Here is a 23,767-nt window from a genome sequence, read left to right as displayed (position 1 = left end):
CATCAATTCCATTGCAAAGCCTGCTCAATACCAACTGCGCCCTCTTTGGGGAATTTGCCGCTTCTTCCCGGAGCAAGACTTTAAAACACTGGTCAAATCGCTGGTCCTCTCCAGACTTGACTACTGCAACTCTCTTCTTACTGGCCTCCCCAAATCCCATCTGTCCCCCCTTAAATCTGTTCTCAATTCAGCAGCTCGTTTCATTTTTGGAGCTAAAAGAAGCGACCACATCACACCCATGTTATCCACCTTCTGCTGGCTTCCCATCGAGGCAAGATCTATCTACAAGACTGCCTGTATCACCCACAAAGCCTTGCATTCCTCCTTTCCTCGCTACCTGGCGAATAAACTGAAACTCTCTGGAGGCTCTTGACCATCACGTAATGTGGAAAATGTACTGCTTGAACCTCCCACTTTCAAGAAGGAAAGATCGATGGCCCAATCCTTTTCAGGCAATGCGGTAAGAATCTGGAACTCACTTCCGCCTCAGCTCCGGACCACCACCTCCTCCCAGGCCTTCAAAACTGACCTCAAGGATCTCCTCCTTCAAAGACACTTCCAAATTTAATTTACGCCCTCTCTTTTACCTGAAGGAAGACCTTCCATTACAGAAAATGTTATTCTCCATGACTATGGAAGTGCCTTCCCAGTGTGTTCTTGTGGTCTGGGTGTCTGACAAGTATTGCAGCATTATCCTTCTACCTGTGTTTGATACTCTTTTGTAACATGCACACGTCACTTTTCTCTTGTAACATACTGTTTGCTACCTCTTACATTTTGTTTGCTTTAGATACTTGCACAAGTGCCACCATTGCCTACGTAACGATTGTTCTTGTGTTTGAGTGTCCTCCATTTATTGCATTATTATACCGCTACTTGTACTTTGTATACCTTTGTAACCTGCACACGTCACTTTTTCCTCATATAATGTACCGTTTGCTACCTCTTGTATATTGTTGCTCACATTTGTCACTTTTGCCTCATGTAACTTAATGTTTGCTTTTGTAATTTGTTCACTTGTAAGTTTCTCCTTATGTACCATTACTGTTCCTTTTGTGAAGGGCTCTGACACCTTCGGGTAAAGTCCGCGCTATATAAAAACGCTTAAATAAATAAAGGCAGTTTGGTGCATAAAATATCACACCCCTCGAAACGGTGGAGCTTGGTTTGGGCAAAGGGTCTCGGCGCTCGTTTAACACTCGCGAGGTTGTGCTGAGTATTTCATCATGGCTTCTGCGTATGTAAGAGCCCCTTCAGAAAAGCAAGGATGGGGAAGGATGCTGCTTCGCTGTGAGCTCCGGTCCAGAGCAACATCGGGAACACCCAGGAGCAGGTCCGGAGGAGGAAGGCGACCCCAACACCAGCTCCCGTCCGGTTTTCCCCTGAGGCAGAGGCCGGAGAAGAAACTTGTCTGGAGAGGAGCTGCGGCCGGTGTGGGCTTGGGGTACAATGAATGGGGTGGTACAAGCGAGGGAGGCTGTGCCTGGTGGAGGGGCTGAGGCCGGATGAGAGGAGAGCCCGTGGCACAGGAGGGGCAGTGCCCAGGGAGGGGCTCCAGAGAGGGCTCGGCTCCCACCATAGGCTGGGAAGCCTCGTTGAGGATGACACGTCACCGGGGGCGGGGCTTCCGTGCGCCAGCTGAGGAGGTGACAGCTCTCGGCAGACTGCAGAGGAGGCTGGGAGAAGGACACGCCGAGGGGCCGAAGCAGAGACTGCAGAGGAGGAGGAGGAGGCGAGGAGCCCCTGGCACAGACTGCAGATGAAGGCCCCAGGCTGGAGGTGACCGCAGACTGCACAGAGGGAGGTGAGTCCCACCAGAGACCGCTCTCCGGAGCTCTCGGCGCGGGCAGGAGGTGGACGGTCAGAGCTGGCACCAGAGCAGCAGTGGGGGAGCCAGGGAGCTGCAGTGGAGGTGATGGGATTGGGTGTGCATAGCAGACCCCACCACTCATGGAGAGGACCGTGTGCGCCCCAGAAAAGGCGCTTTATTGTGTGAAAACCCCTCCTTTCACAGCGCGATATACCAGAGAATTGGCATTGTGAAATGAGGTGCGGGACTGCTGAAGGCCGGAGCATCCTCGGTGCGGCCCTGAATCCGACAGGGTGGTATGCTCCAGAGGGAGGACGAGGCTTGTCTGTGGCCTTCCCACCGTGCTGGCAGGTGCGGGGGCAGCCAGGGGGGCTGACGCCATTTACCACTGCGGGAGTGTGGCATCCCTGGGTATTGTCTCGGGCCACATCTGCAGGAGCAACGGACCGAAAGCGGGGGGCCAAAGATGGGGGTGGGAAAGCCGCTGAACATCTGCAGTGAAGAGATGGGGGGGGGGGGGGGGGCGTTCTGGCATCCACTACCACTGCATGGCCTGAGGTTTGAATTATGGGCTTCTACCGTTCGCCATTTCAGGAGGCATGGATTCTGCCAGGGGGTGCATCTTCATTCACCTCTGCGGCAGCGAGGTATCTCCTTTGCGACTCCCACTTTCTATCTGCTGGAAAGTCTGGTGTGTAAAATGGTTTACCTCTAGCCATCCCTCCCTCCAGGGACAATGAGGTATGCAGTGGTCTGCTTCCATCCATCCTTACAGCAACAGTGAGGTATTTGAGAGAACCTGTCTGCGTCCATCCTTACAAAACCTTGCAGTAGGGAGGTCGACCAGCCGCCATCCCTGCAAGTACTACCTCTATCCAGTTTTACAGGAGCAGTGAGGTCTGCAGGTGGGCCTGCCTCCATCCAGTTTTACAGGAGCAGTGAGGTCTGCAGGTGGGCCTGCCTCCATTCTGCTCGTGCAGGAGCAGTGAGGTATGCAGGTGGGCCTGCCTCCATCCTCTTTTACAGGAGCAATGAGGTGTGCAGGTGGGCCTGCCTCCATCCAGTCAGTACAGGTGCACTGAGGTATGCAGGTGGGCCTGCCTCTAACCAGTTTTACAGGAGCACTGAGGTATGCAGGTGAACCTGTCTCCATTCTGCTCGTGCAGGAGCAGTGAGCTATGACGGTGGACCTGCCTCCATCCAGTCAGTACAGGAGCAGTGAGGTATGTAGGTGGGCCTGCCTCCATCCTCTTTTACAGGAGCAGTGAGGTAAGCAGGTGGACCTGCCTCCATCCAGTCAGTACAGGAGCAGTGAGGTATGCAGGTGGGCCTGCCTCTAACCAGTTTCACAGGAGCATTGAGGTCTGCAGGCGGCCCTGCCTCCATCCAACCCGTACAGGAGCACTGAGGTGTGCAGGCATCCTGCTCTCACTGAGAACTGAGGTATGCAGGTGGGCCCGCTTACATCCCGTCGTACAGAAGCACTGAGGTATGAAGGTGGGTCTGCCTCCATCAAGTTGTACAGGAGCATTGAGGTATGCAGGTGGGTCTGCCTCCATTCAGCCCGTGCAGTAGCATCCAGTTATGCTGGCGGTCCTGCCTCCTTTCTCCCATTATGCAAGGGAGACCTGCCCCCATCGACTCCCTCCTCCCCCAATGATCAGTTATATATGCAGCACTCTGCTTCCATCCATCCTTGCAGCAACAGTGAGGTGTCCTAAACCCGTCTCCATCCAGCTCTGAAGCAGCAGTGATATCTTCCCGTGGCTGTGATGCAGTGTAGCACCCGCGCGCATCCCTGATCCCTGCCTCTACACAGTGGGAGAGCCCCCGAGGCATCTAGCCCTTGATACTGGCCAAGCCTCAGGGAATCAGAAGAATGCCAGGGAAGCCGAGCCAGTCCCCTTCCGATCGCCAGCCATAGGGAAGGGACGGTGCCTGCTGCATCCGATTGCCTTTCACATAACCTCTGCCCGCCCTGGCCTCTCAATCCGGCTGGCGCCGTGCCCGAGCAGGCTTCCAGGAGGCGCAGCAGTGTGCAGCAACAGCATGCACGCGCAGGGTCTGGGCGCAGGAACCCGGGCACTGCAGGTAAACAACGCATGCATCCTCTTCATCTCTTGTTATTGTTTTACGGCTGAAGGGGGTGGGGCTAGGAATGCAGAGTACACGGTGGTTGGCAGGGAGAAGGGGCACGAGTTCCTTTGTATTAAATACAATTCGATTCGTCTCTATCGGGCTATTGTCTTTGATTCCACCATTTTGTTTAATTGCTCAGATGCTGTTGGCATTAAAGCATATCTCGTAATCCCTGCATTCGACCTCAGCCTTGACATATCCCCACGGTCCGCTCACCCGTCCTCTGTATTCAGAGACCTCCACTAAAACAGGAAATGACGGGCCAAGCTTAAAAGTCACACAGAAGGGCAGTGTGTGACGACGTGTTCAGGAATGTACACCTGACGTGAGCAGCCGTATTATATATTGCAACATAAAATGCACGGATGTGGTTAAATGAATCCGAGCAGCGGCGGTGACGGCGGGCTTACTGCATAGAAAATGGGTTTCTGTGTCTCAATATGTTCACCTGGGGCTAAAATGTGTCCTTCTGGGGACGTAGACGTCCACGCAGACGTCGTTCGGAGGCGTGTATACGTGTCTCCTCGATGGCACGAGAGCGTCCTCGTGCGCGGTCTCCTGCTGTTCGTCCTCTGTGCGCTTCCCACGGCCCTGCAGGTGCAGCGCTGTCTCCGCTCTTTGTCTGGACGGCGGTGGCGGTGCGCGAGGCCGCCGGACTAATCTCCTGGGGTAAATCCGGGCTGGGGCTGGAGGGGCACTGGGGCAGGAGGTAGACCCTGTGCTTTTTCCCTGAGCGAACCCCGTTCTTTGAGAGTGGCCCCTTGGCTGTCATGTCTGTCAGAGGGTTAACGTAGAACATTGCCCCCTCCTTCAGAATGAGACGAGGGGCCCTCAAGTCTATCGTATCTCACAGTTATTCATTAACCATGACCTGAATTAAAACCCCTAGAAGGGTTTGGGCCTGTTTGGTGCCCCCCCCCCCCCATCTCTTTACACTGCAAGAGCCTTCATTAAGTCCCCTGGAACTCGGCCACCTCTATTTTTAATTTAAAGGGGTCATCCTCTGGTGTAGAGACGAAACCTTGGCCCATATTAATAACCTTTTTCTGGGTGGAAGGGAGGGTCTTATTGCCTGTGTTGATTATGTTGTTGCTAATGTCCTGTTTGTCCGTGGTTGGGGTTCATTGGGTTCTTTTTGTCCTTTGTGGGGGTTCTGGTTCTCTCCAGGACACTCTGCAATCTCTGTTCCTCCATTTTCCTCTCCCTCTGCCTCTTTCTAAAAAAAGATATGGTATTGGTTGTCAAGGCATACATTTATGTGGTGTATACAATGGGAACCCGTAAGGGGGCCAACCCCATTGCTGTGTATAAAATATGCCTGAGTTATAGACATCTCGGGGTAGAGTTTTGACATACGAACACCACCCAAACAGGGGTGTTTTCAAATGAGATAAAAACCTGCTGCTTGCTTTGCATTTTCCTGCCAGACGGCTGTACTGGGGGAGAGTTAGGAATGGGGAGGGAGAATCTCCTTAAAGAAGTGAAAACGCGCAGTTTAAATAGAAAACTAGTATCCTGACTTAGTGAGACTCAATTCTTAGATACTCACAAAGAACCAAATGTAGTCATTTTTTGTACTCCTATAACATAATGCTTTTTTAACAAAAAAAGAGCAGTCTTGTTATGTGGAACCTGTGCTAAGAAGCACAAAAATATGCTAAGTACTAGAGTGCATTTACGGCTTCCTCACTATGTTGAGTGTGCATCCCACTAGAATTACCAATCTTTCTCTGTACTATGGAATATATCTAATTTATATATTCCTTACAGTGTGACAATTGGAGTCGCCTACCCCTGAACAGATCATGGGACACAGGACTCTTAATTAGGTGAAGTAGCAGGTTTAGCTCTGTATAGTAGCATGGTGTGATCCTCACATGTGCTATTTCACCCGTCCAAGCATGCAGAGTGTGTGAGTGCAGTGCCATATGTGTCACAGTTGTGTGTTAGGATTTTGAAGATGTTTAGAGTTGACCACTGGAGACTAATGTGGTCGCCTGTTTTATAAAAATGTGTTTGCATATTCTATTGTTACTATTGTTTTTTCACTCTATGTCCGTTAAATCACCTTTATGCTCACAAGGGGAGATAGGTCCTTTCCTTTACATGATCATGTAGACTATTTCAGGGATCCTAAAATAAGCCCTGATGAATGCCCAAGACCTAGTTAGGCTATCCAATGGGGAGACACATGCTGGCACCACAGGGGTACGCAAGGGCCATGATACCCAATAACGTCCGCTGAATATACTTTCTTAGTATTTTTTATATATATCAAGTGTACTATACAATAAAGGAATTCCAGTTGTTTACACTAGGATATTTTTACCTAAAACAACTGGATCCCACGGAAATTATCCAGATTAAGTAATTTTAAAGAACTCTCTCTAGATGGTTGCAGTTGAGGTAGAGTCTGCCCTGGTAGTGCCATCTTAACAGGGTGGGAGGAGGTGGCCTATGATGAAGCATATCATATTACATGTGTGAGCCCACTCATCCAATTCTTGGAATTGTTCAGATCTAGAGTTGAAAAGTAGGAGCGGTAGACGGAATCTATGGAAAGGCACAAAAAGCATGGTTGTGCCTTACCAACGGACTATCCTGCCAATGTGTGATGTGATGAGCAGAGGCAGACGCAAGGTCTATTGCAGCCTCTTTTTCTCTCTTGGTGATGAGGACCATAAACAACAGTGTCAGACTGCAGAGCAGGCTTTTTTCATTCTCACCAAAAGAATAGCACAAAAACACCAATGTTAAGTGGTGTCATAGTAAAGGCTATTATATACAGTGCTTAGAAAAGGCACAAGTGTAAAGGCAGGGAGCTGACCCTGAATATTCCACTGGCTTAAGCAAGACTTTGATTCATAAAGTTTCAAGCCAAGAGCTGAAAGAGATTGGTTGAAAAAAGCCAATGGTTAAAAAGGGCTGAACCACAGCCCACTCTATGTATAGTGTAAGCAACAGATCTGATTGATACCGAACTGTAAAAACCCAGAACTAATAAATGAAAACACTGGTACACAATGCTTTTATGTGCATCTGTTACACTTCTAAATATAAAATACAGGAGCATTTGAAAACCAGTGTTTTTTTGAAACTGAATAGCATAGGAGCAGCATTTATGCCTATAGATGTATAACATTTCTGACTGTCAATAGAATTTGGGCTCCATCCTATAATGTGCAGTAACTCTCAGATGGTAAATAGCATCAGAGAAGCACATTTCTATCTTTAATAGTTATCTTTCTGATATTAAAGAGCGCATGAGCATCCTGCCTTTACAGAAAGACGTCAAGAGTCTGATATAAGATAGCCTAGGAGAAGCAAACTTTCATAAAGACCTTTTCGCTTTCAGAAGTAAGCAGCGCCAAGACAGCACGCCTTTCTGTATAACAACTGTATCACATGTCGGATATTGAACAGCGGAGGGTGTCAGGTGTCTAGTATCAAAAGACGCAGGCGCACTGCTCATAAGTGAACAATTAGGTGCCTGATATTGCATAACGCAGGAGAACAATGACTAAATGGATCTATTATCTTTGTGATGTAAAACTGCACAAGGGCATTGTGCTGTGCAAATGTCTTAGTTGCGTGAGTCTCGCTGCACAAAAGATGCACACGTCGCCAGATCACCGCTGTCAGCATGTCTTCTTAGAAGATGGCCGCAGCATTCTGTTCACATAATGCATCTACACTCCACACCTACACAATGGCGGCAGTCCTGCTTGTGCTTGGGAAGGGTCCAACCCAGGAATAACATTGTGCACCGTGCTAGAATGCTTCTGTTCGGATCCTGGGAATTTTATTACCATTTATTGAGATCAGTGCGGTTCTCTGGTTCACTCTGGGTGGAATAACCAGAAGTGACCAAAACAAGGACATTGTTTTCATTGATCAAGAACACAGTTATTGAGGGGGTCCAGATTATTCGTAAATTGGAATTTTAATGTGCTGTACTTTGTGCTAACTCTGTGAAGTGCTCTGATACCTTCAGGATAGGTTCACGCAATCGTCCACATATCCTACTATCGTGTACTACTTTTACATGCTGTTCCTACGTATTTTTGTTTGCTCCATATGTAACTCATGTAGTTGCTGCTGTGATAACTCTGCAAAACACTCTGATACCTCCGGGTCAAGTTTGCGCTCTAGAAAACTTGATAAATAAATAAATACATGGTCCAGAACAGTTCTGGCTCAGTTTTGTTTTTGTGGTGGGTGTTTCAAAGTGGTGATGTGTATCTCCTGTGAACATAAAACCCTTGAGACCAAGAGTAAAGAGCCTAGCTTTTCAGTGACTAGTATTCACAACACTCACTGGAGTTGGAATCACTATGTTTTTAGAAGAAAGAAAAGGATTTTTCTTTCTTGTGTCCCCTCACTCACCAGGGTTTCCCCACAGTGACATGCTTCATCATTGGGGCCCTCCCAGCCCTCTACAGACTGAGGCGTGCTGCGACTTGCGAACTACGTAGGAGCACTTGAGTGATGGACTATGGGTGGTGCAAAAGGTGTTGTGAAGTGGAGTGGAATTATTTTAAGTGGGTTAAAACTACCTACCTAGTGAGCTACAAATGATTTATTCTGGCTCCTGGGGGGTACATTAAAACGGGGTAGAGAGCTATGGTTCCTAATGGCAATGAGGTAGGTGTACCTAGCAGTTTCTGTCAACATGTTTCGAGCTCCCCCAAGCTCTTCTCCAGGACTACACAGGGACCAGCCCTTTGTTCACCCCATGGATGGGGAGTGTTGATCGTATCCCTTCCAATTTGAAGTTTGGGATAATCAGGCTGAATCACCTACGTTGCAACCTCCGGACCGCATAATATGCGGTCCGGAGGTTGAAACGTAGGTGGGGCAAAGTTAGGTCCCTTTACATATACTACGTGACCATTATTTTGCGTATGTACTAATGCATGCCTTATTATTGCAGCATTTAATATACATTCTTTTAAAAACCTCACTTGAGCACGTTTAGGAGTGGCGAACACAGGGCTGGTCCCTGTGTAGTCCTGAAGAAGAGCTTGGGGAAGCTCAAAACATGTTAACAAACAGATTAAATAAGAGAGTCCCTTTTTCCCTCTTGGGGGTTTGATGGAGGTTTGCCCTTTTTCCCCTCCAAAAATAGAAACAAGTAGAAATTGTCTATTTTACAGGGCACATTTCAACAAAATCGGTTTATAATCCATGTGTGTTTCAGGCCATTGTGAAGGAGAAATCATGAAACATTCCAATTCTTCTAACCAAACCGTCGTCAAGAATGTATTAGGGAGTCCTCCCCAAAGAAACACTTGAAAATATGACACATATTTGTGCTTATTAGAACAAATGTGGTAAAAGTCCATAGACTTCACATGCTGTAAAAAACCACAGCAAAGTATAAAGAATAACAGATAACTTATTCCCACCTTCCACTTGCTTTCTTTTCCTATCAAAATATTAATGGTTATGCAAAGCTCACTGGTCCTTGGCTTAAATGCAGAGCTATACTTAATGTTAGACATCAGAACTATTCCCATTGTTATACGAAACCTACAAACCTAGGCATCCATCCATCCATGTGTTATACGCATCGATGCTTGAATTATGGGAAATATTTCATGGTTCGATATGAATATTCCAGGGTTCACTGTGAAATAATGATTTCTTCATCATTTTGACAACTCCCAAACCAGTCAGCCTCCAGGATGATTTGGCAAGGTTTTCTAAATTATGCAGCAAGTTTATCCAAAGTATGTAGCAAAAAGGCAAATTATGTGCAGTATTAGATCCATCCATTTGAGCTAGAAACAATTTTTTTGTTTGTAAACGCTGTACATTATGCAAATTATGCAGAAAATATGGTAAATCCATAATTATGTGGCTAACACCATAGCCCAAGCAAGAAACGTATAAATCCACTGTCACTCACCAATGTCCAATTTAATAGCACTTTATTCACAAAAGGATAGCCTAAACATTCCAGGTCCAATCAGTGCCCTTTGCTAGCTACACTTTGGAAAAATCAGCGTCTTCAACGTAATTACTGTGGTGAACAGATGAAGGTCTAGGATTGCCTTCCTTGTGGGCGTTGGTTGGAGTTGACTGTGTTTTTAAGTCACTCGTGTCTACCACTTTTGTGTGGCCGGTTGGTGAAGTTTGCTTCGTCTGTAGCTTTGCGTTTTCACTGAGCATTTTCTGTGTGTTTGTCCTCTATTTCCTCCCTTTACGCTCTGGCGTTTTTGGCCTGGTTGAGTTTGTGAGTCTTGTGGTGTGCTTTCTTCTGCACCGTTGTGGTTTGTTCCCTGGTGTCCACATTCATTTTCGGCCTGGCTAGCTGATATGTTTGTGTCTCAGGGGAAGGTTGGCTGTGCGTGGTGTAGCAGTTTGTAGGTTTGTTTGGTTTTGTGTGGTAATGTGGGAGTTTTGTGTGGAAAGGGAGTGGATGTGTGTAAAGGTTGTCTTTCTGCCTAAAGTTTGTTTTTCTTCTTTGTAGGTACGTTGGTGGGCATTGACGTTTTACTGTTGCTTTGCCTTTTGTTGACATTCATGCAAATTTCTTTTTTTCCTGTGCTTTTTTGCATTTTTGGATGTTAACTTGCTAGCCCACTGTACTGTGTTTTCCTTACTTTCCATTCTTTCTGGTTTGCCCTCAACCATTCTCAGACCTTTGCAATGGTACCTTTTCAGATTTATGTGTATGTTTTTTTCTCTTTGATGTGCTTTTCACTTGTAACATTGCATTGTATTTTTGTTTAACCCCTTGTGCGCTGATGACGGAACCGCTCCGTCATCAGCGGCGGTGGCGCTGTGCTGATGACGGAGCGGTTCCGTCATAAGCACAGCGCAACCGACGCTGGTGACGGAGCGGTTCCGTCACCAGCATTCGCCCGCCGCTCTTCCGCCCCGCTCCCTTAGCACTGCGGCGGAATAGCCGCCGCAGTGAAGGGGTTAATACGAGGAAGGGAGAAGTGTTGTACCTGCTGCTCAGCCAGTGTGAGTGTGGTTTGGAATGTTGGGGTGGATGATGCTGTGGAATGTTGGTTGAGTGTCTTTTTTTCAGTTGGGAGAATGGGCTGAGCAGCAGAAGGCTGCTCCTGATGGGCCTCTCTATGTACTTTTTAGGTCTCGCTATTCGATGCGCATGCGCATCGAGCTTGCGAGCATATAGGGCTTTACCAGAGTTAAACTAACTGGGCGATTTGGTGCTGTGCCCGTGGCTTTTAGGTCAATGCGCAAGCGCATTGACCTAAAATGCGCGTGCACATCACCAAATCGCCGTCTGTTCCCTCTCCCCGCTCCGCCCCTCCCCTGCCCGCCGTGTCGCATTTCTCCTCCCCCCTCCCCTTCTCTCTCTTCCCTCCGTCTTGTTTATTTATTTTTTTTACCCGCTCCGCCCCCTCCCCTGCCCGCCGTGTCGCATTTCTCCTCCCCCCTCCCCTCCCCTTCTCTCTCTTCCCTCGTTTATCAACATTTTGATATTGCGCTCACATTAGTAATAAAGTAACAAAGGTTAATAAGTCTTATCATTGAGTCAAACGTTCTATAACTGTTCACTTGTGTTAAGGACAGGCCCTCTTACAACATTTTGTAACTCATTGACACCAGCTACATCCTAAACGGTGATGGGAAGTGACAGGCAGTGGCTTCGGTTTTGCTTTTCGCGGTGTAACGAATTATAACTTGGAGAATTAATTTTAATAGTGTGGGTTTTCATTACCTGAAGCGATCCGCGTAAACTTTAGTTTCGTTGTGTGCATTCTTTTAATTTGGTTCGTTTTTTTTTTATACCATGCCACCGGGAGCCCAGAAACGGATATTTGCGTTTGGGATGTAATGTTTTTTTTTAAGTGTTTGCTGTTATTGAATAGGCACTCACTGTCTGTCCGTTTGGTTCTGTATAGCAGTGTAATAGCAAATCGCCGTCTGTTCCCTCTCCCCGCTCCGCCCCCTCCCCTGCCCGCCGTGTCGCATTTCTCCTCCCCCTCCCCTTCTCTCTCTTCCCTCCGTCTTGTTTATTTATTTTTTTACCCGCTCCGCCCCCTCCCCTGCCCGCCGTGTCGCATTTCTCCTCCCCCCTCCCCTCCCCTTCTCTCTCTTCCCTCGTTTATCAACATTTTGATATTGCGCTCACATTAGTAATAAAGTAACAAAGGTTAATAAGTCTTATCATTGAGTCAAACGTTCTATAACTGTTCACTTGTGTTAAGGACAGGCCCTCTTACAACATTTTGTAACTCATTGACACCAGCTACATCCTAAACGGTGATGGGAAGTGACAGGCAGTGGCTTCGGTTTTGCTTTTCGCGGTGTAACGAATTATCACTTGGAGAATTAATTTTAATAGTGTGGGTTTTCATTATCTGAAGCGATCCGCGTAAACTTTAGTTTCGTTGTGTGCATTCTTTTAATTTGGTTCGGTTTTTTTTTATACCATGCCACCGGGAGCCCAGAAACGGGTATTTGCGTTTGGGATGTAATGTTTTTTTTAAGTGTTTGCTGTTATTGAATAGGCACTCACTGTCTGTCCGTTTGGTTCTGTATAGCAGTGTAATAGTAAAGTAACTATGTTAATGTTGTGCATGCGTCAAGGAAGTAATGTTTATTAATGCCCATAATTGCGTGAATGGGTGATGACTGACTTTTAGTGAGTGGACACCTGTTAGCGAGGTATGGACTTTAGAGTTCGGAAGTGGCTGTATTGTTCGAGGTGCTATTTGTGGAACGTACATCGAATACTGAACCACATGGCCTAATTGTGTACAGCCATGGTCTGTCTGCATCGACCGACCTAGAGCAGGATTAGGGAATCATTGATCTGTTGTGGACGTGAATGTTCTTGCATGGCATGTGACTTGTGTCTGTTGTATACTTCTAAAGTAAGTTTTTTTTGTTTGTTTTTTGTTTTTGGGCACTAAGTTGGAAGGCTGAGCACTTCCCTCAACTGATATTGCCCATGACCGCAGTCAATGCTAAATGGGTCTTGCACACCCATGTGCACAGATTTTTCAGGGAAATGCCTAGTTTTCCTTCAGATTCCTCGTCTAGGTCTGGCTTGGCTGCACAGCTGTGTTTTCCGTATTGCTACCAATTCTCTAATCTACATAGTTGACTTTAGCTCCACCCAGAGAAGTATACTATTTTTCACTTAATGTTATGTGGCTATTTGGTGTCCTTGTCCTGCCATTGGAATGCATGAGGTAATATTTTACATCTGCACAGTTTCACTTAAGTTCTCTACTGAAAGCAATTCGTTTCTTTTAATTGTTTGAAAGGTCTCTAAGACCCGTTTATAATACATTACATACACATTGTAGGATTTGGGTTAGTCATTTGCTCATAGTTGAGGCTCCGTTTTTACCAACTTTTACATATTAATACAGAACCATTTGTTCTATTTATTTTTAAATCTGGGAAAAACGGAAGTTGGTTTTTTTGAGTGGTTCTAAATGCTATCAATCATGACTACCAGGGCAATTTAGCTGTGGGGATTTGCAGTCGAGGGGGTTAAATGTAGGGATTTTAGTAAAGAGCCTTAAACAGCAGACTTTCACCACCTTGGTACTGAAATTTGCATGTTTTCTTACGAGGGTATATTTTACCACCAGTGGGTATATATCACCGAAACCTGTCGTGTTCAGGTAGGAGTGCATGGGAACTGGTTAAATGCAGAAATATACACATTTCAGCTTTTCACAAAACCCAAAATAAATACGGGTAAATTCAGGTAAAACTTGCAAAACATAAATATGGCTAAAAACATTCGGAAATGACAATTATAAATACCATAAAACCGTGAGTCCTAGTCCTATTTGAATACTTTTTTCGATCTTGTTTCACTGCTCCTAATTTAGTGGCTTCCCCTAGATTTGGGTTTGTCCCATCTAGAAACATTAAGGTTTAGGTATCTTGATTGTTGGACTTCTATACCCACTGCAGAGGATGCTTGCATGCAGAGAATTACTTTGTCTTCTGATGCGGAGTGGAAGTGCATACAATAACTTTTATTTAAGTATTATTTATTTACAAAATTAAAAGCCATTGTTATTTGTAATATCAATACATCTAAGTCACGTAAATACAACACACATTGCATTACAAATGCTATAGGTGTCACATTTGCAAAAGTTAAAACTATTGACATTGTAACTGACAAAGCTATTAATTTTGCTACTTTCAAAACCAACACATAAATAAAAAGTGTCATTTAGAATACCAATAGCTCAAACTTTCAAGACCTATTGCATTTCCAATGCTTGTTTCTTGAACCTTTTATCTTAATAAATACCATCTAAAGTTAACTAGGGAACAGGATCTTCATTTTTATTACAACAATTACCTCAAAATAAATACGTAAAATGTAAAGAATACATAACAGCTAACCTGTGTAATACGGTCCTACGTTACCATCTTGGGTTTCTGCTGACATTTACGAACCCCCGGTCTTCGGTCTCGTGTTTAATTTGATACCACCAGAACCTCTTCATGGCAATATTGGATCACATTACTCATATATGCTAATAATCGTGTCATGAAAGCTGCCTCCAGATATTGGGAAAAGATCTCCACATGAGTCATTAAATATTCCCCACACTATTAAGCACCCACTAGCACAATACATTTATGCAATAACTTCAGCAGTACATGCTCGCATAGCATGATTCAACTCTCACAAATCAGAAGTAAGTACATATATTTTCGAAATGCACTCGTTTTGTTCCCAAACCAGATCTACCAATTTTTAGGAAACAACACGGATTTTTCCCCCCAATACCAGTTTATAATTTTTTAGTGAATTTACTAATCTGCCCAGAACGCCTCTTTGTTATTTATGGAAAATACACATATTTTGCTCTTGTGGTCACCTGCCTATCATATTCCATCATATGCACCAGACAACAGAAATTGCCACAAGGTGTGAATGCCTTTTATTACAGGAGTGAATTTATTGCACCATTTGCTCGGTTTACACTACCTACAGAAGATACCTTGTTAGTACTGCCAATGACTTGCCATGGATGTGCACCATATGCTAAAGATGGCGTTCACCAGGGATGCCCAACAGGTGCTAGAGAGCTCCACCACGTGACCTGCCTAAGTATGCAGAAAATGTTTTCAAGGTGCTTTACAGCGCTGCATTCCTGGGAGGCCAGGTCCCAGTGGTATGGCTTATAACCAGCATTCAACAGTAAGCATCTCTGAATGACTTTCATTCCTCAGGTCGCAGCTCCCGGGGGCATTTGTCATGCAGAGCTCTGCAGTGGTCTGGTGCAGACAGGAAGGTGAAGTGCAGTTGAAATCATCTGTGTTTTTGGTGGAATATTGTATGTCTAAGAGATGGTACACCTGTGCCTGCTTTCTATTTATGGAAACTCATACTGTTTTGTTAACTTTGATAAAGAGTAGAAAAGGCACAATAAAGACAGATGGACCTTTATTTCAAATGGTGCTGCGGGTATTGGACTGTTCAGCTTCGGGAGCTAAAGTTTAAATGTATGCATTGTATATTTGCCAGGTTCATCAACATTTCCAGTACATAGAGCTAGACTTCATAATTCAGTCACACCATCTTCAGAATCAGCAGCAGTGCTTAATTTGTGCCGGTGGTTGCAGATGGTGGGCACTGGCACTTATCTTTGGGCACTGGAACTTATTCTTCATGCTCAGACTTTGACCCAAACGCAGGGACAAAGGCAGTAAAGGAAGAAGAAAGGAGGAATAGAACGATAAAACAGTGACAGACTGAAAACAGGGATGAAAAAAATCCTCAAGACTGAGGAAAAGAGACAGGAAGTATAGGGTGGTGTTAAAAAGAGGCTTGAGTTGGAATCAAGACTAGGTACCCCTAGTTTACAGCAACCCCGGTATTCTGCAGCGGTGCCCTAACAAAAATGGTGCCTCTGCACTTATGTACTTTACAAATTAAATCCTGAACAGCTGATGAAGGTATGGATACCTGTCACAGAAAAAAGCAGCGTCACAGAAAAAAATCTTAAATCTCAACATGCAATAAAATAGTATTGGACTGAAAAAAGGTAATCTCTGGTGGTAATCTGCAGAGGCACACCAAGCCATGTATTTATATCTATTTACCGTCGCATGATAAACAGGACAGGAGCAGCATACTGCTATCAAACTCCATCAAATTTACGTAAAGAAATAGTACTGACTTTGACTCCTCACTACTCCCCATGATATTATGAGAAGTAACGTCTTAGAATCTCTGACACTAGTGATACGTTTTATTACTTTTGTAGACCAGCCATCACTGACTTCTCTAGTACGAGCCAGTGAATCCTTTCTGATTGATTTGAGGTACAATTTCATTTATGTGTAAGATTTGGATAGCAGGACCCTAGCTATAAAGCACAGGGAGCTAGGTTCCCAAATAACAGCTAACCTGCCACCAAGACACATTTTAAAGGTACAACTTACTTTTAAAAGATACCAGTCAAGATTATTTCAATTATTGGAGTTTTAAAGAAATCCTGAATGGGTGCAAACAACACAAACAAACTCAAATTGATGCTCCTGGTAAAAAGCATGGAAACATAAGGCTTTATACATTGTGCAAGGCCAGGAGAAAACCATTGAAGCTGTAGATTTCAAGAATTAGCCTACACACCAGGAAGTAGCCGGCTCCATCACGTATTCTTGCTTTGGTAAAGGAGTGTTTCCGTTGCAATGCATGGATAGTGACGTACCCATTGATGGTAATTGTGGTGAATTGATCCTCGTTATGGAAGTGCGGTTTTGCCACCTTTCCAGTCAGTCATTGCTAATAACAAATGCTTTAACTGATGTGGATTATAGTCCTTTCATGTCAATACCCTTGAGTATGTGGCGAGAAGTGGAACACAGCTGGTGCTGCAGCTGGCCAGCTCGCTGTTGCTTTGGCCAAGAACCCTAGTGGCACACGGGCTATGGCTACTCCTCAGGCCGCTCTGGGATGCCTGAGCTTGCAGTGAGCCTGTATGTCAAGGCACATCTTTTAGCTGCTGTGGGTGACTATCTTACCTACACTTACAAGGATCAGGCTCCTGTGAACAGAAGGGTGCAACTCTTTATTGGGTGGACTGCCTGCCCAACTCAATGGGCCGGCGCATTGGACTGAGGTGACCCCACTAACGAGACTCGTGATGGTTATCAGAGTCATTGCAAAGGTGGGCTCAGTCTGGACGCTCAGCAGCAGATTCAGTGGCACACAATCCCCCATCGAGAGCCACCATGCTGGTACCTACAGCACAAACATGTAACATGTAACCCCCTCAATGCCTACCTGTCTCTGCTGAAGCTCCAGTTCTCCAGTCTGCGCCTAGGTCATGACCTCTGCCACCTCTGCAAAGCACACAATGGTGTGCACTGGGTTCTGGTCGCCTTCCATGGCTCCCAACTGGAGAGTGCATACTCTACTACTATAATTCTATGCCAGGTCAGTGTTACCTGTTCTCTGGGGGCGGAAAGGTTGGATTAATGCGTGATAGCTATTTTCAAAACTGCTCTCTTGCACCCCATGTGATCTGAGGCAATGTCAGAGATCGCTCCCAGACTTGGGAACACCACACCAGAGATAGCCTGCAGAACTGCAAAAATACAAAAGGCGATGGGAGGAGTGCGTTCAATAAATTTAACGGTTTGAAGTCACTCGGGGGAGCATTCTTTTCCTCACCATGTCACCTCAATTTGGACCCATCCATATGCAAATTAGTCTTGACTCTGCTCTAGTAGGAACCCTCCAACACAAACTGACAGGCCAGATCTTCCCTGAAGCAGAAGACAAGCAACCCAAGATCGGGTTCACCCAGATTGGGGTTCATCAATCAGGTGTAGCCTGGTTCCAGTGGCACAGTGAACACGGGACCCACATCTCGGTATACCCTTGCCACTTACCGTGGTACATCAAACAGACAAATGGTGATGGGAGGAATGTTTGCAATAAGTTTAACCACTGTCAATTGCTTGGGATAGCATTCAAACTCATTTTTCAATTGACCACCAGGTCACCTTAGTACGGACCCAGCCATATGCAAATCAATTTTGACCCTGCTCCAATAGGAACAGTCAATTTTGAACTACCAGACACGGTCCTCCGTGAACTGGAATACAAACAGCCAAAACGGATTTCACCTGGATTGAGGCTCGTCATTTGGGTGTAGCCTGGTCCCAGTGATTAAAGGGACCCATGTCTGTACATGCCCTTTCCCCTTAAGGCAGTACATCAAACACACAAAGTGATGGGAAAAATGCTTGAAATAAGTCTTTACACTGGCAGTCTCTCAGGGTAGAATTTTAACCAACCACTCTTTTACTCACCATGCCACCTCAGTTTTGGCCCAGCCATATATAAATCGGTCCAAACTGCCAGGCCTGGTCCTCCCTGAACACAAGCAATCCAAGATCGGTTTCACCCTGAATAGGGCTCGTCTGTCTCTGTAGCCTGAATTCAGTGCACAGTGAGCACAGGACTCATGTCCGGGCATATCCTTGCCACTTAAGACAGTACAGCAAAGAAACAAAAGGTGATGGGAGGATGCTTGCAAAATGTCTAGCCGTAGGCAATCGCTTGAGTAAGCATCCCAAACCATTGTTCTTTTGCACACCATGCTACCTCAGTTTGGACTTTGCAATGTGGAAATCCGTCTGGTTCTTGGTCCAATAGGAACAGTCCAGCCCAAACTGCCATATCCTCCCTGTCAGTTCCTCCCTGACCTGGACAGAGTATGCCAGAGTTGACCAGTAGTGCTGGTCACAAAGCTACAGACGAGGGCTGCAGAACAATACACAGCACCTCAAAGGAGGGATCCTGAAATGAACACTACACCGTAGTAGTAGCCTTTATAGAAGAGTCATAACAGCCTCTGCTAGTTATATATCTCCTTTGGGACCCAACATTCCTTTTGCCCTGCATGCGGCCTTGCTGCTTAGGATCGTTGAGCTTGCTTTCTGGTAATGAGAACTGAGAGATGCTCAAGGACAAAAGTAGAATGCACTGATGGTGCCCCTGCTGAACATGTTCAGTGCAGGCGAGGGAAGCTTGCCCTGCTGCTGGTGGGGCTGTACCTGTTCTGATCCGATGAGGGATCTTGCATATATCCTTCCTATGCTGTAAGTGTGTAGTTGTTGTGCGTGAAGCTTGCCCTGTTACCAACAGTGTGTTCTGCGTTAGGGTAGCTTGCATTCTAATTCGCTCTGTGCTTCGCCTTGTCTGAGCGGGTTGAGGAGGATCTTGTACTATGATGTCTTTCTTGTAATTGTTTACTGTATGTGAGTGAAACTTAATCCACGGGCTGCGATGTGTTCAGGATGCTTGCATTGCTTGTGTTTGTGCATGGATTGAAGCATGCATTGCTGATTCCAATGTGTTCCCGTTCTGTATGTATGTGTTTGTGTGTGTTCAGTGCTTATTGCTTACAGCTCTATGACCCTACTGCTCCTGTCTGGGTGGAATTGAGGCTTGGCGGCTGGGTTGGGCCTACTGGCAGACTAGTGAGGCTGCATTCAGTACCCTTCTGCACCAGTGGTCCATAAAGGAAATGTTGCTTTGCAGAACATGGCATACAAGCCTGGCATGTTCAATGCATAGGAAGTCAGGAACCATTTCCTGCGTGCAGGCCTGTGCCTATGAGGTATTCATGGTCGCACTTGTCCTCAGATGGGACTCAGGGATGAATATCATAGCAGATGACGCAACGGTCGCGCCCCATGCGCGCCGAAGGTGCGCCAAAGGTAAGCCCGTCTACGCCTGTCCGCGCCTGGACCGCGCCCAGGTCCATACCCCCTGGCCCCCGCATACCCCTCTCCACCCGCATTACGTACGACGCCGCAACACTCCATGCCCTAAACCCCCGTCGCGCACCACAATGCTACAAAGCCACCCTAGGACTCACTCATGGACCTTTCGCCTGCCACCCCTGCAAGTTCATCTGCATCAAGAACTACACCAAATCCACTTCCCCCAAAATCAAATCCGACCCTAACCACCTAAAGTGCATCCTGCTGAACACCCGCTCGGTCCACAGACACGCCACTGAACTTTGGGACCTACTCGACACAGCATCGCCAGACATCGCCTTCCTTACAGAAACCTGGATGAACGCATCATCAGCGCCCGACATCGCCATAGCCATCCCGGATACTTACAAGATCATCCGAAAAGACCGCACCAACCAAACAGGAGGAGGCATCGCCATCGTCCATAAGAACACCATCCGAATCACAACCAGCTCCGACGATAACCTCGCTACCGCCGAACACCTCCATTTCCAGATCCACACCGACCCCAGGACCACACTTAGAGGCACCCTCATCTATAGACCTCCAGGAACGCGCACACAATTCAATGGAGACATCACTGACTTCATCAGCCCACATGCCCTCAACTCGGAAAACTACATCCTACTGGGAGACCTCAACTTCCACCTGGAAAAGAAAAACGACAGTAACACCGCCACCCTTCTGGACAACCTGGCCAATCTCGGACTCAAACAACTCGTTGACACCCCCACCCACATTGCCGGACACACGCTCGACCCCATCTTCACCTCCAGCAAGCATATCTCCTTCAATCACACCACAGCTCTCCATTGGACGGACCACAGCTGCGTTCACTTCAACTACAAAAAGACCTTGACCCACAACCCCCCACAACCTGCTCCTCGAAGAAATTGGAACAAAATCACCACCGACCAGCTCCTCACATCGCTTAACCAAAACCCTCCTGCCATATCATCGGACCCAAACCAAGCTGCCACCAAACTCACACAATGGATCACCCACAGCGCTGACGAACTAGCACCCTTGAAAAACCACCAAATCAAACGAGATAGCAAAAAGGCCCCCTGGTTCAACGATGACCTTAAGAAATCCAAGAAGTTATGTCGTACTCTCGAGAAAACCTGGAGAAAAAATCCAACCACTAACAACTTGACCACCTTCAAGGCCGCCACCCGTAAACACCACCAATTGATCCGATCCACCAAGAAATCAGCATTCAAGGACCGACTCGACAACAACGCCCACAACAGCAAGGAACTATTCAACATCGTCAAAGAATTTACCAACCCCACCGCCGGCACGAACGACATCACTCCCTCCCAAGACCTCTGCGACTCCTTATCCGCTTTCTTCCACAACAAAATCGCCGACATACATAACAGCTTTGAAAACCAGTCTGAAGAACAGCCCTCTTCACCTACCCCCGAACCAAAACAGAACTCCCACAACCTTCACGCCTGGAACCCAATCACTACTGAAGACACCATCCGCCTGATGAACTCCATCCACTCAGGATCGCCAACCGACCCTTGTCCCCACTACATTTTCAACAAAGCAGACTCCATCATCGCACCCCATCTCCGCGATGTCATCAACTGCTCCTTCAACTCCGCTACCTTCCCAGAAAGCTGGAAACATGCCGAACTCAGCGCCCTCCTGAAGAAACCCACAGCAGACCCCTCCGAACTTAAGAACTACCGCCCCATCTCACTCCTCCCATTCCCTGCCAAAGTCATTGAGAAAGCGGTCAACAGTCAGCTCGCCGCCTTCCTTGAATCCAACAATTCCCTCGACTCCTCACAGTCCGGCTTCCGAGCTAAACACAGCACCGAAACCGCCCTAATCGCAGCTACAGACGACATCCGAACGCTACTGGACAACGTAGAAACAGTTGCCCTCATCCTACTAGACCTCTCCGCTGCATTCGCACAGTCTGTCACAGCACCCTCATACAACGCCTCAGCAACGTCGGAATACAGATGAAGAACAGCCGCCTAAAACTAAACTCGGACGAAACGGAAGTTCTCATCTTAGGATCATCCCCCTCGGCCTGGGACGACTCATGGTGGCCACCTGCCCTGGACACAGCACCTACACCTACAGACCACGCACGTAACCTGGGCTTCGTCCTAGATTCCTCCCTCTCGATGACCAAACAAGTCAACGCCGTCTCATCCTCATGCTTCAACGTACTTCGCATGCTCAAAAAAATCTTCCGTTGGATCCCCACCGAAACAAGAAAGACTGTCACCCACGCACTGGTCACTAGCCGACTGGACTATGGAAACACCCTCTACGCCGGAACCACAGCCAAACTACAGAAAAAACTCCAACGCATCCAAAACGCCTCAGCCAGACTCATATTGGACATCCCCCGTCAAGCTCACATTACCGATCACCTAAAAGACCTACACTGGCTCCCCGTCAACAAGAGAATAACGTTCCGTCTCCTCACCCACGCTCACAAGGCCCTCTACAACCTAGGACCCAAATGCCTCAACACACGTCTGTCCTTCTACACACCCACCCGCCAACTACGATCATCCAATCAAGCCCTCGCCGCAATTCCGCGGATCCACAGAGCCACCATGGGAGGAAGATCCTTCTCCTACTTAGCAGCCAAAACCTGGAATTCCCTCCCCACTCACCTCCGCCTTACACAGAACCACCTTTCCTTCAGAAAGCAACTTAAAACCTGGCTATTTGACAAGTAATACACAACCCTCCTCCAAGCGCCTTGAGACCCTCTGGGTGAGTAGTGCGCTATACAAATTCCTGAACTTGAACTTGAACATGACAGTTTAAGTGTCAAGAGAGGTCTGAAATTACAAACCTTTCCTACCACCTGGCCAGTTGTCATATTGGTCGAATTGTGTCATACATAGGAACACACACAATTATCGGATATGCTATAACTTAATTCTTCACTCCCTTCTATCGACAGGATGGAGCAAAGTGGAGTATTAATCTGGGGGTTCTGGTCAAGCACTTAAGTGGACTCACTCTTTTTGTCAGAGCGAGCCCTGTATCACTTTATCTCTTCGTTTCAAATGTGAAGGGAGGTGTCCCGCAAGTATCTACCCCTTCTCCTTTGCTGTTTAACCTGTTCTTGCCTCTCTCTCCGCAGGGGGTCTGCTTTTATATGTATGATACGCAGACTATCGCCAACATCTCCTCTGCTTTTATATGTATGATACGCAGACTATCGCCAACATCTCCTGCGCCCAAAAATCCCAGGCTGTGTCTGTCAATCATGTTAAGTTGACCCATATGTGCTACATCTATAATGGCTTTTTAAACAGTAATTCTCTGTGCAGAGCTTTGCGCGTTTTAGGAGTTTTCTGTGTATCTTATGTGTACGAATTCTCATGACAAAACAATAAAGCCCACCTTCTTGGCTCTCCAGGGCTCCCAGCATGTTATACCTGCTGGGTGTACCCTCCACTAGCAGCAGACTTCATGCAAGTCTTGAACCTCTCTCACCCTACTCCCTGACGGGCATGCCGTCCATCTCTTTCGCCCTGCCCCTTAGTTGTAGCTCTTCTGGCCAAAACAAGGCACGTCTCGTCTACCTAATGCACTTACATGAACAGTATTAATCTTCTGGGCACCACTGCTAGCTGACATAGAAAGCACGCAGCAATCCATTAATATTCATTTCCTTTTTTTCGTGATTGCTTCTGCTTAAACATAATACAAAACAGGCATCATCAAACATAATAGGTTTACATTTTGTATAGTGCATGCTTTTAGTGGCACACTATGTGGCTTTTAGTGTTATGTACACACAGAGCAGGAACACATGCACGCAGATCAACACACACCTACGTACACCCGTTTTCACAAATTTCAAGGTGTATTATTCACTTCATGGTCAAAGGCATGTGATCATCTTTGGGGCAGATGAAGGGGCAGTGGTGATGTTCAATCTACAGCATAGGGCAGTGAGCAGTAGATGGGTCAGGCAGATGTCAGAGAAGTCTTAAATTATGCCATGTTAGGAACCAGCAGGACCCGGTAAGGTACATTGTGGAAAACAAAGAAGGACATTTTCATTTAAGAGGA

At 46.6% G+C, this 23,767-nt stretch overlaps 1 protein-coding gene across 2 annotated transcripts in view; it reads left to right on the top strand.

Annotated features, from left to right (window-relative positions):
• Nucleotides 1-1,661: 1,661 nt before the first annotated feature.
• The window catches only part of RNF208 (ring finger protein 208), a 40,073-nt gene continuing 17,967 nt past the window's right edge, over nucleotides 1,662-23,767 (top strand). The window contains exon 1 of one of the 2 annotated variants that reach the window (XM_086921236.1): nucleotides 1,662-1,804. The gene's annotated coding sequence lies outside the window, so the exon portion shown is untranslated. Of the gene's footprint in view, nucleotides 1,805-3,831; nucleotides 3,902-23,767 lie in introns of those variants that run through there. The other variant, XM_086921237.1, reaches the window with a different exon arrangement.

This window comes from Lissotriton vulgaris, chromosome 5, assembly GCF_964263255.1.
Source record: "Lissotriton vulgaris chromosome 5, aLisVul1.2, whole genome shotgun sequence".
Taxonomy (NCBI): Eukaryota; Metazoa; Chordata; class Amphibia; order Caudata; family Salamandridae; genus Lissotriton; species Lissotriton vulgaris.
Note: the sequence above shows the minus strand (reverse complement) of the source record. Positions and strands in the feature narration are given on the sequence as shown.